At 44.9% G+C, this 12,207-nt stretch overlaps 1 protein-coding gene across 12 annotated transcripts in view; it reads left to right on the forward strand.

Moving 5' to 3' along the window:
* The window catches only part of FHIT (fragile histidine triad diadenosine triphosphatase), a 1,484,422-nt gene that overhangs the window by 1,417,980 nt on the left and 54,235 nt on the right, over positions 1 to 12,207 (forward strand). The gene's annotated exons all lie outside the window — the stretch shown is intronic.

Here is a 12,207-nt window from a genome sequence, read left to right on the forward strand (position 1 = left end):
ATTCCTGCGTTGCAGCAGTTTGAACCTGGCAAGAGAAGGGCCCTTTCAGACACTGCACAGTGATGTTTACTGCACAACCTCAACACCCCCAGGCCCTTACTGGGGAGAATAGAAATAATTGGCTCTTGTATTAGGGGGTCGAACAGAGTGCTTGGGGGAAAGACTGATGTTACATTAATTACTTGTTGAGTGAATAAGCAGAGTCTTAACTGGGAATTATAGCCCAGAGCAGTACTTCCCAAACTTAAACGTGCCCATGAATCTCTTGGAGGTCTTGTTAAAGTACAGTGTTTGATTCAGTGGGTCCGGGTGCTACGCAAGATTCTGCATTTTTAACGAGCTCCCAGATGTGGCTGCTGGTCAGAGACCACACGTGGTATATAGCAGGAGAGGTTGTGGGTTTGGGGAAACAGAAAGAACCAGGCTCAAGTCCTGGCCACTTACTGGCTCTGTGCCTCATTCCTTCATTCAGCAAATATTTTTTTGAATTTCTATTGTGTGCTCAGTTAAACAGCTGGAACAACATAGAAAATGTCCCTGCTCTCCTGGGGTTTGTACTCTGGTAGGGCAACACATAAGGAAAAAGGTAACAATGCTAAACTGTCTACTTGTGATTTGTGGAGATTGTTAGCAGAAGTACCAAGCTCAGTCGCTTCAGGCATGTCCGACTCTTTGCTACCCTATGGGCTGTAACCCTCCAGGCTCCTCTGTCCATGGGATTTCCCAGGCAAGAATACTAGAGTGGGTGGCCATTTCCTACTCCAGGGGATCTTCCCGACCCAGGGATCAAACTGCTATCTCCCGCATTGTGGGAGGATTCTTTCCACAGAGCTGCAGGGGGATCCCTGGGGGCTAATGTTTATTGAGAACCTACTAAGGTCAAGGCACAATGGAGAAATTGACTTAATCTTTATAATACCTTGGTCACATAGCTACTCTTCTCCCTGTTCTCAGATACAGAAGTTGAGAAACAGACAGGAAGTATCTTGCCCAACCTTATGTACCAAAGGAGACAGGAGGTGGGGCCAGGCGTCCACCTCTGGAACTTGGGGTTCCAAGCTCTGGCTTGCTGTCAGCAAGCTCTTCCTGTGAAGGGCCAGCTGGTAATAGCTTAGGCTCTGCGGGCACTTAATTGTGCTCTTGGAGCACGAAGGCAGTTACAGACAATACGTAATGAGTGAGTGTGACCCTGTTCTTATGAAAGTTTGTTTAGCAGAACTGACCCTGAGCCACTTTGGACCCTCAGGCCGTCATTTGCCAAGAACATTGGCTTCCGGCCGTTATCCTAAACCAGCGTTTCTCACATTTTAAAGCAGCTTTGTCCAATGCCGACACAAGGTGAGCCACACATGCAGTTTTAAACTCTATAGTAGCCATGTTTTAAAAAAGAACAGATAGCCTGGTGGGCTATAGACCATGGGGTCACAAAGAGTCGGCCATGACTTAGTGACTAAACAACAACAAAGGAAAAAGAACATATAGAATTAATTTTACCAATAGTTTTATTTAACAATACCCCAAATATGATCATTTCAATAATGATCAATATGAAAATGATTACTGTGCTATTTCACATCCTAGATCTGGTGTGTATTTTATACTTACAGCACATCTCAGCTCCAACTAGCCATGTTCAAGTGAGGCTGGTGGCTGCCGCTGCTGGGCAACTTTACAGTACTTAACCCTCACCTGGGCTGGAGTCACAATGCGTTTCTAACAAGCCCTCAGACGGTGCTGGTCTGTGGTCCACACGGGGGTCCAAGGCTGCCAATATCTACCCTCTGCTGGGAACATACCATGATGGTACTGGATGTGGGTAGCCATTTAGGGGATACAAGGAAGGCTCTTTAAAATGCGGTTACCTTCAAGTTGAAACCCAGAGGATCAGGAGGAGCTGACTTAAGAGAAGGACAAGTGAGAAAGTGCTCTAAGCTGAATTTGAAATGTCCTGGAGGAGGGAGGTCAAACTGCAGACACTCAGCATTGAGCTCAGTCTGGTATCTCGGGGGCTTTGTTATAACGCAGAGATACACAGCTTGTTGACTCCTCCCACACAGGCGCGCTTACTCTCCCTGATTCTGTGCCCCACAGTTGCCCACACTGTCCTCCTCACAGCACTTTCCACACTTTCTGTGGGGGTGGATTATTTTCAGGGTCATGACCTCTGTGAAGGCAGGCGTGGCGCTTGTTGTCATGGCTCTGTCCACAGCCTGCACCATTGGACTGCCTGGCGGCCAAGAGGGGCCTTCACTTGGAATTCCATCCGAGATACATCGGGGCTGTGGATGCACTGAAAACTTTACAGTGGGGAGACCTCAGACACAAGATGGACGAGGAACGTGGGAAAGAAAGGATACGATGTGTGCCGCCATCACAGGCAGAGGAGACGCTGACTAAGGAGCCTTCAGGTGTGGGCATTTCGGTGGCACGGCTGTTGCTGTTGTTCATCACTCAGTTGTATCCAACTCTTTGTGACCCCATGGACTGCAGCACGCCAGGCTTCCCTGTCCTTCACTATCTCCTGGAGCTTATTCAAACTCATGTCCATTGGGTCAGTGACACCATCCCACCATCTCATCCTCTGTCCCACACTTCTCCAGCCTTCAGTCTTTCCCAGAATCAGGGTCTTCTCCAGTGAGTCCACTCTTCACATCAGGTGGCCAAAGTATTGGAGCTTCAGCTTCAGCATCAGTCGTTCCAATGAATATTCAGGGCTGATTTCCTTTAGGATTAACTGGCTTGATCTCTTTGCAGTCCATGAGATTCTCAGGAGTCTCCTCCAGCACCACAGTTTAAAAACATCAATTCAGTGCTTAACCTTCTTTACAGTCCAACTCTCACATCACTACATGACTACTGGAAAAAGCATAGCTTTGACTATATAGACCTTTGTCGGCAAAGTAATGTCTCTGCTTTTTAGTATACTGTCTAGGTTTGTCATAGCTTTTCTTCCAAGGAACAAGTATCTTTTAATTTTGTGGTTGTAGTCACCGTCCACAGTGATTTTTGAGCCCAAGAATTTATTATTCCATAATTCAACTAGAAGCTGATCTTTCTTGCCTGCAAGTGTTGCAGATTTTGTGTCTCATTTTTTTTTTTGTTTTTTTTCCTTCCTCCTATTTTTCATCAACCCAAAAAAGTGAGAAGAGTGAAAGTTACTCAGTCATGTCCAACTCTTCATGACCCCATGGACTGTAGCCCACCAGACTCCTCTGTCCATGGGATGCTCCAGGCAAGAATACTGGAGTGGGTAGCCATTCTCTTCTCCAGGGAATCTTCCCAACGCAGGGATCAAACCCAGGTGTCTTGCATTGGGGGAGGATTCTTTACCATCTGAGTAAGTCTTAAAGGTTTTCTGTTTCTGTTTCTTTTTTTTTCCCCTCTTACTTTTCATCGACCCAAAAGCAAGTATAAATGGAAAAGGCAAAACACAGGCCAGTCCAAACATGGAAGGTTCTGTCATCTGACCATCAGGATTCTTTGTATTTTAATATTTCATCAGCTTGTGCTGATATTAGTTTAAAAAAGTGTGTGTGTAAAAACACACAGAAATTATAATTTCAGTGCAGTCTGTGTTAATTATTCGAGAAGTTATCTTAAATTGCAGAATGATTTTTTTGAGGGCAAACTCTGAAACCTAAGTAATTATCAGATGGCCATTTAAAAAAAATATATCAAAACTAACCCACTGTCCTTGAGAAGACATGTTACTGGAATCAAACAAAGTGGTGGTATAATCTGTAAATTCTATGTGTACTGCTATGGTATCTGAAACATAATTATCAAGCTTAAGTTAATTAGACTAATGCTCAGAAAATCTGGCCTGGCAGCTTGTGGTAAGTAATTATATATACTGATTAAAAATGCAATATGCTGTGAGCAAAGGCAACATAGCCTGTGCACGTGTACAAATAGGAATCCACGTAGGAGAGTGCCCACAAGGAGAAGGAACATTGTAGAAACAGGTGGGCATCGTGCCAGGTCTTTGCAGGGTGGCCTGCTAATGCCGCTTCTCCCAACACAAGATGAGGGGGGTGTCAGGACAGGGTCAGCTCAGCAGGACGATTGGGCCTTGGATGTCCATGGCCCACCTGAGGCATACTCCCCACCACAGCCTGGGTGCCACCCTGTTCTTTATTTTCTCTCAAGCTTCTCCTTCAAAGTATGATTAGCCATGAGAAAGCTGGAGTCGGCTGCCTTGGTATTTTTCCAGACTCTGAAAACATGAAATGACTGTTACTTGCGGATCACAAATAAGGGTGGGGTGCTGACCTCTGAGTGGGCACAGACACATCTTTCATTTACCCTTCTACTTGCTGTGTTGTTTTCTCTCCAGTTGTTCTTGAAAGAGGGGAGATGCCATTGAGGGTCTTTGCCATTGGGCAAAGACTAGGGACACCCAATGTTTGGCTCTCTACTCAAGATTCTTCCTAAGTTAATATACCATAGAAATGCCATCAGGCAAAGAAAGATACATTTCAGATTGATGAGGGCTACAAAGAAATCTTGTTCTCAATCCTCTTTTACAGGGTGAATCTCTGTTCCTGCATTACTCTTACAACATTTGGCTTAAGAGAACAGAATCGAACCTTTCTCTGAGGACTGAGGATGGTTATAGCTGTGTCACCCTTCTAAATATCTGTTATAGCTGCTTCATTTGGGCAAGAAGTATTTAGTGAACTACGATGTGTGTAGCTCTGGTTTGGTAAGGTCACTGGCTAAGATATTAGATTGACCCACGTGGCAGTAATGCTTTGAAGATTAAGGGAAGAATCAATGTTGCTCATGGGCATGGTTTTGCCTTTAATTTTAGTGGGGAAGATACTTTGAATAAGTGTCTTCAAACAGAACCATACTGAGGAGTCACCTACTCTAACCTTGGTGGAAGAGGAGAAATGTATTCTATGCAGAAAGAATAGTACATGCAAAGGGCTGGTGGTAAAAGAGGAGACAGGTTGTTTAAAGAACCACTGCTACTCAGATAGGGTGGAAAGAGTGCAAAGGGTTGAGAAAGGAGGGTGAAATGGTAAATGGGGGGGCCCACCATGCCAAGAAAGCCGTGTCAAGGACCAGTATCTCAGGGCCAGAGCACAGATGTCGAGGGTTTAAAGACAGCTGAAACAGCCCTGGCCCATGGCCTAGAGTTTACTTTCTGTTTCCTCATAAGAGACACCCCAATACACACTTCAGTTGTGGTGTTGCAGTTCAGAAACTATAGGCAGGCCACCCTGTTATTTTTTAATTGAGGGTCCTTTTCAGTAGAGAAACACACTGACTTTCAGTCCAAGACTGCAGAAGACCCAGCAGTTCATTTCATCTCTCTGGGCCTTCCTTTCCTTCTCTGTAAAATGGAAATAATGGTACTGTGCCTCTCCCTACCCCAAAGCTCATCCAAGCAGCTTCCATAGGCGAAAGTCCTTTGAGGCAACACCTCAGCCTAGCCCTACTGCTCAGCAGATGCTCAGCACCGTTTTCTGAGACAGGGAATGCTGGCTGAAGGAGCAGCCCCGGTCCCACCACCCGTGGGTTGCAGGAGTAGGTCTCTGAGCCCCAGTCCCTCATCTGAAAAGGGCGTTGGCAGCACCGTGTGGTTGGCGCTCCTAACAGGGTTTAATGAGATATCCTGTCTGTACACTCAGCAAGCATTCAACAGCGTTCCAGCAACGGTAACAAAACTAGAACAACACAGCCACGCCATCTTTCTTCTGGGCTCCCCTCGTTTGATGTTTCCACGTCCCCAGAACAGAAGGGGCCCCAGCACTGGACCAAGAGCATCTCTGCCCCCAGCCACCGGCGGGGGTTTGAGCGGTGTTTGTTCCCCGTGATTCAGCCGCCTTTTGACGGAAGAATCAAGGCCCGAATTTGACTCCTTTCATAGGTGGATGAGTTGCCTTTCCACCCAACGCTAAGGTAACTATTTGCGGAATGAAAGAACTAGTCCGTCAGCACATTGTTTTGCCTCTTGGGTACAAAAACAGGTTGCTTCTTTTTAAAAATGTTTAATTTTGGTGTCTGAGAACCAATTAGGAACACCCGCAGGTCTTGGACTGATTACTTAGTTACTCTGCTTCAGTCTAGTGTCAGTGACTTGGCGTCAAAATCAAAAAGTAAAGAGGGAGAGGAACAAAACAGCTCGGATATTTTAATGGCTTTTCCAACATCGTGTCTGTGCTTCCTCGCTAAACAGCCGTCAGCATACGATGTGTTGCCCCGGGTGGTGGGCAGCAGAAATGGAGACAGAGCGGCTACAGACCTTTTAAAATACGGTCCAGGCGTGGCAATCAGCATAGAGAAAGGGACTAAGAGATATTATGAAATGAAGAAAGCATGTGCAATTTATATTACTACTGCAGACATGTTTATTAAAATCCCAGCAAGTATTACTTTTGCTTCAGAAATAGGACATCAGAGCAAATTTATGGCGAGGAGAGTGTTTGGATGACTCTCGCAGACGTAAAGCTCTTAAGGCAGAGCCATGTTAATTAAGAACAGCATCCTGTGTGAAGTGTTACACCCAAAATAGATCCTGAGGGGGGCACTCGGTGAAGGGATACATCAATTTCAGACATCTGGAATCCAACTAATAACTTCAGTGCTTTCACATGGCAAATGCTACTATGTCGTAATTCTTACAGAGGCTCTCAGGGTGGAAGCTGGATTTCCACAGTGAGGGGAATTGCTGTCATCCAGAGTTGTAATCCTCAGTGTTGGTCAAGGATGGTCCTCTTTCTTTGTTTTCATTCATGACCTGCTTCCCTATAGTTACTTAAGTAGCTGTGCTTGAAGACTAAGAAGTATCTTCATACCCATCACCTGAAACAAAAAGCTCCGACTTTTTTTTCTTTCTTGTTTTAAAAAGATTTTATTGTAGTTGACTTACACTGCTGTGTTAGTTTCTACTTTATAGCAAAGTGGATCAGTTATACATTTGTCTACTCTTCTTTAGATTCTTTCCCCATATAGGCCATTCCAGAGTACTGAGTACAGTTCCCTGTGCTATAGAGTATGTCCTTGTGGATTATCTATTTTACATATATTACGGTTATATATTAATCCCAACCTCCTGGTTTATCTCTCCCTCCACCCCACCTTGAACTGGTAAGCAGAAGTTTCTTTTCTTAGTCTGTGAGTCAGTTTCTGTTTTATAGATGAGTTCGTCTGTACCGACTTTTCTATTTGACCCATAAGTGATGCCAGAGGTTTTTTGTCCTCCTCTGACTTCCTTCGCTTAGTACGAACATCTCCGGGTCCATCGATGTTACTGACAAAGGCATTAGTTCATTCTGTTTTATGGTGGAGTCATATTCCATTGTGTAGACACACCACAGCTTCTTGATCCATCTGCCTTCTGTGGACACTTAGAGTGCTCCTTTTTTTTTGCTAATGTAATTAGTGCTGCAGGGAATGTTGGGGTGCATGTGGGTTTGCACTGTAAGTTCCCCGCCCCCCAACCTGTAGAGGTCCAGGAGTGAGCAGGCTGGATCATGCGGTCACTCTAGTTTCAGTTGTTTAAGGAACCTCCATCCTATTGTCTGTGGTGACTGTGGCCAATTTACACTCCCCCCCAAAGCACAGGAGGTCTCTCTTTTCTCCATGCCGTCTCCCCCACTTACTCTCTGTAGTCTTCTTTTCGTTGTTTTGACTCTACTTTATACTTGACTGTAACCAGTTATCAATGTTGTGAGAGTTTCAGGTGCAGAGCAGAGAGGCTCAGCCATAAACGTCCAGGTGTCGGTTCCCCCAAAACTACCCCTGTGGTCTTTGGGGGGATGGGCATCCTGACTGGTGTGAGGTCCTGCCTTGTTGCAGTTACCATTTGCAGTTCTCCTATAATAAGTGATGTCGAGTGTCGTTTCAGGTGGCTCAAAAAAAAAAAAACAATTAAAAACAGTGTGAGTTACAGTGACTTCTTGAGATTGGCTTCTTGAAGGTGTCCCATGTTTTGAATTGTATTTCAGTCACCTATGGGCAGGACATTGCTTGGAGTCAGGTATTTACCGTCTGGCACGCTTTGTGAATATGAAGTGACCTCTGTTATTGTTGTTCAGTTGCTCAGTCGTGTCTGATTCTTTGCAACCCCATGGACTGCAGCACGCCAGGCTTCCCTGTCCATCACTATCTCTCAGGGTTTGCTCAGACTCTTGTCCATTGAATCTATGATGCCATCCAACCATCTCATCTTCTGTCACTCCCTTCTCCTCCTGCCCTCAATCTTTCCCAGCATCTGGGTCTTTTCCAATGAGTCGGCTCTTCTCATCTGGTGGACAAAGTATTGGAGCTTCAGTTTCAGCACCAGTCCTTCCAATGAATATTCAGGGTTGATTTCCTTTAGGATTGACTGGTTTCATCTACTTTCTGTTCAAGGGACTCTTTAAAGTCTTCTCCAGCACTATATTCACAAACATCAATTCTTTGGTGCTCAGCCTTCTTTATGGTCCGGCTCTCATATCAGTACATGATTACTGGAAAAACCGTAGCTTTCACTACATGAACCTTCAGCAAAGTGATGTCTCTACTTTTTAATATGCTGTCTAGGTTTGTCATAGCTTTTCTTCGCAAGCATCTTTTAATTTCATGGCTGCAGTCACCATCAGTAGTTGATTTTGGAGCCCAAGAAAATAAAATCTATCACTGTTTCCACTTCTATTTCCCATGAAGTAATGGGACCAGATGCCATGATCTTAGTTTTTTGAATGTCAAGTTTTAGGGCAGCTTTTTCACTCTCCTCTATCACCTTCATCAAGAGGCTATTTATTTCCTCTTCACTTTCAGCCATAAGGGTTGTGTCATCAGCGTATCTGAGATTATTGATATTTCTCCTGGAAATCTTAATTCCAGCTTGAGCTTCATCCAACCTGGCATTTCCAGTGATGTACTCTGCATAGAAGTTAAATAAGCAGGGTGACAATATACAGCCTTGAGGTTCTCCTTTCCTAATTTGGAGTCAGTCTATTGTTCCATGTCTGGTTCTAACTGTTTCTTCCTGACCTGCATACAGATTTCTCAGAAGACAACATGGTCTGGTATTCTGATCTGTTTAAGAATTTTCCCCAATTTGTTGTGATCCACACAGTCTAAGGCTTTGGCATAGTCAATGAAGCAGAAATAGATGTTTTTCTGGAATTCTCTTGCCTTTTATATGATCCAATGGCTGTTGACAATTTGATCTCTGGTTCCTCTGCCTTTCCTAAATCCAGCTTGGGCATCTGGAAGTTCTCAGTTCAAGTACTGTTGAAGCCTAACTTGAAGGATTTTGAGCATTACCTTGCTAGCCTGTGAAATGAGTGCAATTGGATGGTAGTTTGAACATTCTTTGGCATTGCCTTTCTTTGGGACTAGAATGAAAACTGACCTTTTCAGTCCTTTGGCCACTTCTGAGTTTTCCAAATTTCCTGGCATGTTGAGTGAAGCACTTTCACAGCATCATCTTTCAGGATTTGAGATAGCTCAGCTGGAATTCCATCACCTCCACTAGCTTTGTTCATAGTGATGCTTCCTAAGGCCCACTTGACTTCGGACTCCAGGATGTCTGGCTCTAGGTGAGTGACCACACCATCATGGTTATCTGGGTCATTAAGTCCTTTTTTGTACAGTTCTTCTAGGTGTTCTTGCCACTTCTTAATCTCTTCTGCTTCTCTTAGGTTACTGCCATTTCTGCCCTTTATGGTATCCATCTTTGCATGAAGTATTCCCTTGGTATCTTCAGTTTTCTTGAGGTGATCTCTAGTCTTTCCCATTCTATTATTTCCTTCTATTTCTTTGCATTGTTCACTTAAGAACACTTTATCTTTCCTTGCTCTTCTCCGGAACTCTACATTCAGTTCCCTTTCTCCTTTGCCTTTTGCTTCTCCTCTTTTCTCAGCTATTTGTAAGGCCCCCTCAGACAGCCATTTTGCCTTCTTGCGTTTCTTTTTCTTGGATGTGGTTTTGTCACCGTCTCCTGTGCAGTGTTACAGACCTCTTTCCGGGGTTCTTCGGGAGCTCCATCAGGTCTAATCCCGAGTACCGTTTTTCAAGTTGTTGTTACGGGAATGTCCACAAGGCGGCAGCACTTCCTCATGCCCCACGAGGTTTCCTATGACCACAGGCGCCTTAGAGAAACTCATGCCCCGTCTTGGAGATTATAGCGTGGAAAATGCCAGGGTCCAGGGTCATTAATTTTTTCCCCTTCCCCTACACTGCTGGACAGATGTCCAATCCTGCTGAAACAGTGATGCTGAGGGTGTTGTACACCTTAGCTGGGGGGCACTTTTCAAAGCTTGTGCAGCCCAGAGGGTCTACAGATCGTTAAGTGCACTAGGGGTGCTCTAGCCATAGGAGGGCCCGACTGGATCTGGAGATTGGGGTTCCATTCACAGAGACCAATTGCTCCAGGTCCAATGGGGACCGCTTTGCTTGTACATCCTCCCCAGCTTCCTCAGCTCTGCCCCACTCCAGTCCAACCTTGAGCCCCAAGACTGCTCAGGCTCCAGGGATGTGACACCAGCCCAGGTTACCCAGGCCCGAGAGGAACACTCTTGGCATTTCTTTTCTGTTGTTTTCTCTTAAATTTAATTTTTACGTATGTTGGAGTAGAGTTGATTTATGAGTGGTGTTTGTTTTGGGTGTTGAGCAACCCAGTTCAGTTACGCAGACACATGTATGTATCTGTATCATCGTATCTTTGGACTCTTTTCTCATCTAGGGTATTACAGAGTGTTGAGTAGAGTTCCCTGTGTTATGCAGTAGGTCCTCATGGGTTATCTCTTTTACGTATATTTCTGTGTATATGTTAACCCCAGCCTCCTAACTTCTCCCTCCCTCCACCATACCTTTCCCCTTTGGTGACCGGAAGTTACTTTTCTAAATCTGTGAGTCTGTTTCTGAGTTCATTTGTACTGATTTTTCTATTCGACCCATAAGTGATATCCGAGGCTCTTTGTCCTTCTCTATCGACTTCCTTCACTTAGTATGATCATCTCCGGGTCCATCGATGTTGTTGACAAAGCCATTAGTTCATTGTGTTTTATGGCCAAATCACATTCCATATATATATGTGTGTGTGTGTGTGTGTGTGTGTGTGTGTGTGTATAGATATATAGTTGTTATTGTTCTGTTTCCCAGTTGTGTCAGACTCTTTGTGACTCCATGGACTGTAACCCACCAGGCCTCCCTGTCCTGGCAAATGGATAAAGAAGATGTGGTATATATACCACAGGATAAAGAATAGGCAGTGTATGTGTGTGTATATATGTATATATATATGTGTGTATATATACCATGTCGTCTTTATCCATCTGCTGATGGGCATTTTGGTTGCTTCCAAGCCTTGGCTAATGTAAATAGTGCTGCAGTGGACATCAGCATGCCTGTGTCTTTTAGAAGCAGTTTCTCCATGTAGAGGCCCAGGAGTGAGAACGCCAGATCCTGTAGTAGCTCAGTTTTTAAATTTTAACAAAGCTCCCCAGTGTTCTCCGTGGTAGCTGTTACCAATTTCCATTCCCAAAGACAGAATAGGAGGGTTCCCCTTTTTCCACACCCTCTTCCACTTTTACTGTCTGTAGTCTTTCCGAGAATGACCATTCTGACCGGTGTTTGTCGATACCTCTTTGTAGTTTTGATTTGCAGTTCTCTAATATTTAGCGATGTGAAACATCTTTTCATGTGTCTCCAAAAACAAAACAAAACAAAACAAAAGAACAGTATGAGTTAAGTTGACCTCTTGAGATTGGCTTCTTGAAGGTCAGTCCTCTTTTGAATTGCTTTTTGATTTCTGGAGCTCACCTGGTGGCTCATTGGTAAAGAATCAGCGTGCAATGCAGGAGACTGGGGTTCAATCCCTGGGTCGGGAAGATCCCCTGGAGAAGGGCATGGCAACCCACTCCAGTATTCTTGCCTGGAGAATTGCATGGACAGAGGAGCCTGGCGGGCTATGGGCCGTGGTCCATGGGACTGCAAAGAGTCAGACGCTGAGCTACTCACACTTTCACCGGTTTTCAAGTTGTTGTTACAGGAAGTGTCCACAAGGCGGCAGCCCTCTTCACACCCTACTTGGGTTCCTTAGGCACTGGAGCCCAGGGAAAGTCCTCTTGCACTGTTGTAGAGGAGAGTGGAATGTGCCAGGGCTTGTATCTAAAGCTTTCTTGCCCTTCCCCTGCACGCCAGAGAAATCCCAAGTCCCCCCAAAACTGCACTGCTGAGGGTGCTGTGGTGCTTAGGTGGGGTGAC

This window comes from Cervus elaphus, chromosome 24 (genome assembly GCF_910594005.1).
Source record: "Cervus elaphus chromosome 24, mCerEla1.1, whole genome shotgun sequence".
Taxonomy (NCBI): domain Eukaryota; kingdom Metazoa; phylum Chordata; class Mammalia; order Artiodactyla; family Cervidae; genus Cervus; species Cervus elaphus.